The sequence below is a fragment of the Xyrauchen texanus genome, chromosome 26 (assembly GCF_025860055.1).
Source record: "Xyrauchen texanus isolate HMW12.3.18 chromosome 26, RBS_HiC_50CHRs, whole genome shotgun sequence".
Lineage (NCBI taxonomy): Eukaryota > Metazoa > Chordata > Actinopteri > Cypriniformes > Catostomidae > Xyrauchen > Xyrauchen texanus.
Genome location: NC_068301.1, coordinates 517,386 through 524,397, shown reverse-complemented (window position 1 = coordinate 524,397; position 7,012 = coordinate 517,386).

Here is a 7,012-nt window from a genome sequence, read left to right as displayed (position 1 = left end):
TAACCCTACCCCTAAACCTAACCCTCACAGAAAACTTTCTGCATTTTTACATTTTCAAAAAACATAATTTAGTATGATTTATAAGCTGTTTTCCTCATGGGGACCGACAAAATGTCCCCACAAGGTCAAACATTTCGGGTTTTACTATCCTTATGGGGACATTTGGTCACACAGATAAATACACACACACACACACACACACACACACACACTCACACACACACTCACACACTCACACACACACTCACTCACTCACTCACTCACACACTCACACACACACTCACACACACACTCATACACACACTCACACACTCTCACACACACACTCACTCGCACATACACTCACACACACACTCACACACTCACACACACACTCACTCACTCACACACACACTCACACACACACTCACACACACACTCACTCACTCACACACACACTCACACACACACTCACACACACACTCACACACACACTCACTCGCACATACACACACACACAAACACACACACGCTCACACACACACTAACATACACACACACACACACACACACACTGTCTATAAAGTAATCAAGTGAGATGCAGCGACTGGAGTCTGATCATTCGCCACTGATCACATGATATCGATGAAACTCCTGATGTTATCAGAAGAGCCCCGAATAAACCCCACCTGATCTATATGTATAAGAGGTGTCATAACTTAATCGGTTAGTTTTTTACAATATTTTAACGTCTAGCTGGATCAGGGAAATCGGACAGTAACTCTTACACTCACATGGATCTTAATAATAATAATTGATCAATTGTCACACATTATACATACACTTCTGTATATATACAGTGAAATTGTTTTTTCTTCACATATCCCGTTAAACTGGGGTCAGAACACAGGGTCAGCCATGATACAGCACCCCTGGAGCAGGTAGGGTCAAGGGCCTTGCTCAAGGGCTTGAACCCCCGACCTTCTGGTCAGTAACCCAGAGCCTCAACCGCTGAGCCACCACTGCCCCAGCCAATTATATTGGAGTGCACCGATCAGCCACAACATTAAAACCACCTGCCAAATATTGTGTAGGTCCCCCTCGTGCTGCCAAACAGCCTTGTCCTTTTTAAGAATCAGACTGATCCAGCTTGTGTCATGGTTGGAGGAAGTTTTCCATTCTTTAATGATTCTGTATATACTTCTAACAAAAGTGGAGCCAGTTCTGTGGCACAAGATCTAAAAAACTCATCAGCAAACCCATCTGACCCCGGAGCCTCGCCTGCAGGTAAGGCCTTAATCACCTCGCCAAACTCCTCCAAGTTTATCTCAGAATCAAGGTCATTTTTTTGCTCAGTCGTCAGTTTAGCGAGTTCTGATGGTTCCACAAAGTTTCTAATAAACTATAAAGATCAAGATAGAATTCTTTAAAAGCATTATTAATATTAATGACTGATATTTCACCACCAGCAGATTTCACTGAGGGGATTGTAGAAAAAGACTCTCTCTCTTTTTTATTTCTAGCCAAAGGTTTTCCTGCTTTGTCCCCCGACTCAAAGTCTGACTGTCTTGATCCGAATAACCAAAACTCCCCCTTCAGCGACAAAATAGCATTATATCTGTATTTCAATCGGGTCAATTCACTGAGGCCATCAGACGACATTAGACATTTGTAATATTCGCTTCCAACTCCACGAGTTCTAGTGCTTTGGATTGTTTGGTGAATGAGGTGTACTGTATGATCTGACCCCTAAGAACTGCCTTAAGTGCCTCCCAAGCCACGCCCACAGAGGACACTGAGGACCAGTTGGTCTCCATATAAACATTGATTTCAGCCTTTAACATTTGTTGGAATTCAGGATTTTGCAAAAGGGAAACATTAAAGTAGCAACTATATGATTTCCTCTTCTCCGTATGTGGCAACACCTCTAAACTCAGCCGGGTGTGATCTGAGACTGAGATGTTTCCCGTTGAGCAATCAACTACTGATGAAATGAGGGATGGGTTCAAAAGTCTCCAAATATCTGTAGTGATTTGTACACATCCTGTGAAGTGTCCGTGTTGCTCTAGAGGGCTCACACACTTTTGCTTCACTATGATCAAGGTATATCAAAAGATTATAGTCTCCTCATAATATTCGTCCTGAATAATCTGTATCTCTTCCCAGAGGGCAGAACAGGTGATGTGCGGTCCAATGCAACTGGATTTGTTTTGGAGTGGGCCAGTGTAAATGTCTCTGAAGTGAGGTAGTGCCGTACCAATGACACGCTCTGCCACCCTTACCACCTGCTGCAGGTCCTTCCTATTCTCCTCTGTGCAGCTGGTGGACCACACCGTGCAGCGGTAGGTTAGGAGGATCTCTATAGCTGCTCGATAGAAGTTGGTCAGCAGGATATGATGGTGGTGAACATGATTTCACTTCCTAAGGAACTGAAGCCTCTGTTGGGCCTTCCTCACCTGATGAGACATGGAAAAACCGTAGCCGGTGCTTGAGACTGTAATTGGCACTGAATCACTTTTCTTGAGAGCAACAGATTACTCCTCGGTTTCTAAACTCAGAAAATGCATCATATGTGTGTTTTAGTTTCAGTTCACCGGTGTGATTTGACTCATTACTGATCATTAATAAACCGGATGATCAGCATTCAGTTCTTTCAACAGTGAAATATGATTAAAAGAATGTGAGTTTCACTGTATATGAAATAGAAACACATCATACATGAGTCCTGTTGAGTAACACACGCGTGTGATGAGGATGATTGACAGGAAACACATCAGCTGTGTTATAGAATATTAGACAGCAGAAACACAGATATTAAAACACAACCTGTTTGATATTCAGAGTTTGTGATCAAATAAATGAATAGATACAGAGGACAGTTCATCTGTCCTGTATAAAGTAACATGTTGCTGGTGTATATGGACGTTGAATTTATTTATTTATATTTTATAGAGAGAGATCCCGTCTTTACATTCCTGAAGAACATGATGTTGTAATTTGCTAATAAAGTCACTTACGTACTTCTTCATCATTTTTATCAAACGTTTTACTCCTGAAGACATGAATGAAGGATTGTGCTTTATAGATGGTAAATGGTCTGCACTTATATAGCGCCTTTTTAACCTTAGCAGTTTTCAAAGTGCTTTACATTGTGACTCATTCAGCCATTTTCACACACACACACACACACACACACACACACACACACACACACACACACACACACACACACACACACACACACACACACTCTCTCTTCGGTTGTCCATCATTATCCGATGATGACGTCCACTCGTTTAACGGTGAGATCTTTGATGGCTGAACAGTCCTATCCTGGACCCACAAGCTCTGTTACAGGTGGGGAATATATATGTGGTAGTAGTGGTGGTAATGATGGCAGCCCTGGCTGTGTGTCTCCTGGCTCTCTCCTGTTGTCTTTTGGTTGTCCTCTCCATCTCCAGCATATGTGCCCCATCCCTACAAAGCCATCGCCAGATGTTACGATCAACAGCAACATACTCCAGATCCTCAGGTCTGAACCTACACTTTCTCATTTGATCCTTATAGTGCTTCTTCGGCCCTCCAGCTGAGCGTCGACCATTATGTAGCTGGCCATATAGCACTCTGCGGGGTAGTCGGCATGGGGGCATCCTTATCACGTGGCCCAGCCACTGCAGCTGGCGCTGGGTGATCATGGCCTCAATACTTCTGCAGTTGGGCTTTACAAGTATTTCAGTGTGAGGCATACGCTCACGCCATGTAATTCCTAGAATGCACTGAAGGCATCTGATATGGAAGCGCTCTAAGGACTTAATGTGACGGCTGTAGGTTACCCAAGCTTCACAGCTATAAAGGAGGGAGGTGACACAGACCGCTTGGTATACAATGACCTTTGTAGAGGGATGAAGGTTCTTGTTCTCAAATACTCTGCGCCGAAGTCTCCCAAAAGCAGGTGAGGCCTGTTTAATCCAGCTCTGGATATCACTGTCGATCCCACTATCCTCTGAGAGAATACTCCCCAGATATTTGAATGATGACACTACTGACAGTTGTTCACCACCAACAGTGAAGGGGGTAGAGTGGATGGGACACTGGTACTCCATTGGCAAACCACTTCTGTCTTGTTGGTGTTGACAGTCAGCCCCATCCTGCTGTACGCTCTCACCGCCACAGCAAGGACGGACTGGACACACACACACACACACTCACATTCAAACACTCACACAAACACAAACACTCACACACACGGCCCATCAAAAGATTATATTCTCCCCCTAATATTCCAACATTAGTGCAATAGTCAAACCCTGAACATTCCCCAGAACAAAACAAACAGGAAAAAGAAAAGCGTGCATTAACCCTGCGCACGACAGTGCCAACTGGGGTCCATCCCTCCAAACTCAAACAGTCCATGCACACCTTCGAGAACCCCCACGACAACTTTGCCATTGGATTGCTCAAGTCTGGTGTTTTTATATACATTTTGTGAGATAGAATTATACAGCAAATGATAATCTATAGACTCAATAAACACAAAGAGTGTGTAGCTTCATCCATAAAACTGTGCTGAAGGTGTATACAAAATAACCTCCAGCCGACAGGTGGAACCAGCACAAAAAGAGCACACAGAATCTTCAAACAGTCAAGTGAATGTTCTGTGAGTCGGTCCACTCGGCTGCAACATGAGTACCACAAAATAACTTACTCCACTAACTTTATGAAGGACATTGCTTGCTGTGGGCATGTGAATGTTTTATGGCCATCCTCAGCATCTATTCTCAATTTGTCTGGGAATATCAGAGCAAAAGCGACCTTCCGATGATGTCGCTCCGGTCGAGTTTGCGAAGTCTGGGAACGAGAAAATTCTGTGGTTCTTCCAAGAAAGCTTTTCTTTGCCCCTCGCCTCGTGTAACACATGATCTTTATCTGATCATTTCAGAAATTTGGCCAGATTTGATCGGGGCATGTCTCCCAAAGCGGATCGCCGAGCCAGAACCCTGTGAGCTCGCTCGATTTCCAACTTATGGCCTGCAGAGATGATGAATGCATTAATAATGAAGCTGTTAAAACACTAATACTTTGTCAGAATGACAGTGTTTTTAAAATGAGCAGAATTCCCAGAATTCCTTGTCTGTTCTCACGGTGACAAAATTGTAGTCACAAACTGTGACCAGTGAGATCGGCTGTGGCTCAGATGGTAGAGCGGGTCGGCCACTAATCTCAGGGTTGGTGGTTTGATTCCCGGCCCAGACGACTCCACATGCCAAAGTGTCCTTGGGCAAGACACTGAACCCCAAGTTGCTCCCAATGGCAGACTAGCACCTTACATGCAGCTCTACCATCACTGGTGTGTGTATGGGTAAATGAGTCACAGTGTAAAGCACTTTGGTAACCTCTAAGGTTAAAAAGGCGCTATATAAGTGCAGACCATTTACCATTATAGCTCACACATCTGAGGAAACAGACTGTTGTGCTTAAATTCAATACCTCAAATCTACACCTGGTGGCAATAAAATGGGTGAAAAAACTCATCTAGATCAAATCTCGAGAGCAGAATATCACAGACTCTTCACTTGAGACTGTAATTGACACTGAATCATTTCTTGAGATCAACAGATTACTCCTCGGTTTCTAAACTCAGAAAAATGCATCATATGTGTGTTTTAGTTTCAGTTCACCGGTGTGATTTGACTCATTACTGATCATTAATGAACCGGATGATCAGCATTCAGTTCTTTCAACAGTGAAATATGTTTAAAAGAATGTGAGTCTCACTGTATATGAAATGGAAACACATCATACATGAGTCCTGTTGAGTAACACACGTGTGTGATGAGGATGATTGACAGGAAACACATCAGCTGTGTTATAGAATATTAGACAGCAGAAACACAGAAAATGTATGCATTTGGCGGACGCTTTTATCCAAAGTGACTTACAGAGCACTTATTACAGGGACAATCCCCCCGGAGCAACCTGGAGTTAAGTGTCTTACTCAAGGACACAATGGTGGTGACTGTGGGGATCAAACCAGCAACCTCCTGATTACAAAGTGCTTTCATTGTGACTAATTCACCCATTTTCACACACACACACACACACACACACACACATACGCATGCACGCTCGCATGCACACACTCACTCACACACACTCACACACACACACACTCACACACACATGTTGTGTTTCCATGTTTTATGGGGACTTTCCATAGACATAATGGTTTTTATACTGTACAAACTTTATATTCTATCCCCTAAACCTAACCCTACCCCTAAACCTAACCCTCACAGAAAACTTTCTGCATTTTTACATTTTCAAAAAACATAATTTAGTATGATTTATAAGCTGTTTTCCTCATGGGGACCGACAAAATGTCCCCACAAGGTCAAAAATTTCAGGTTTTACTATCCTTATGGGGACATTTGGTCCTCACAAAGTGATAAATACATGCTCACACACTCACACACATACACACACACACACACACAATGAAAGATGCATTTAATAGTTCCTGGTGTCCTTCTCTCACCCTCTGTTCAAAACAAGCTGAATGTCAAACCATACTTTCCCTACAAGCACTTTGTGTGTGTGATACAGGGCTCATGAACACTATAGCAGCGTCGTCTCTTTTCTTCATAGTTCATTTAAAGACAGCATTGCCTGACCTGATGATGTTGTGTTTATGATGTGTTAATCCAGCCTGTAAATCTCATCAGACTTGCTTCACTATATTCATGTCTGAGATAGTTTGAACTCTCACAATGTGTCATTATGGAGGACAGCAGAGTAGATGCATTAATATCGATCTGTGAGTAAAACTGACAGGAAGTGACTGTGCATCTCCAGCCAATCAAAATCAAGAACAGGACAGACCATGTGATATACTGTATTTATATATATATATATATTCACACTCTTGTTTGAATTCAGCACACTTGATTTATCAAATACATTGACGTGAGGATTGACACATGTATGAATATAGTGAAGGATTTTATTGTAGCAAATCCCGCAGGAGTCTGGGATT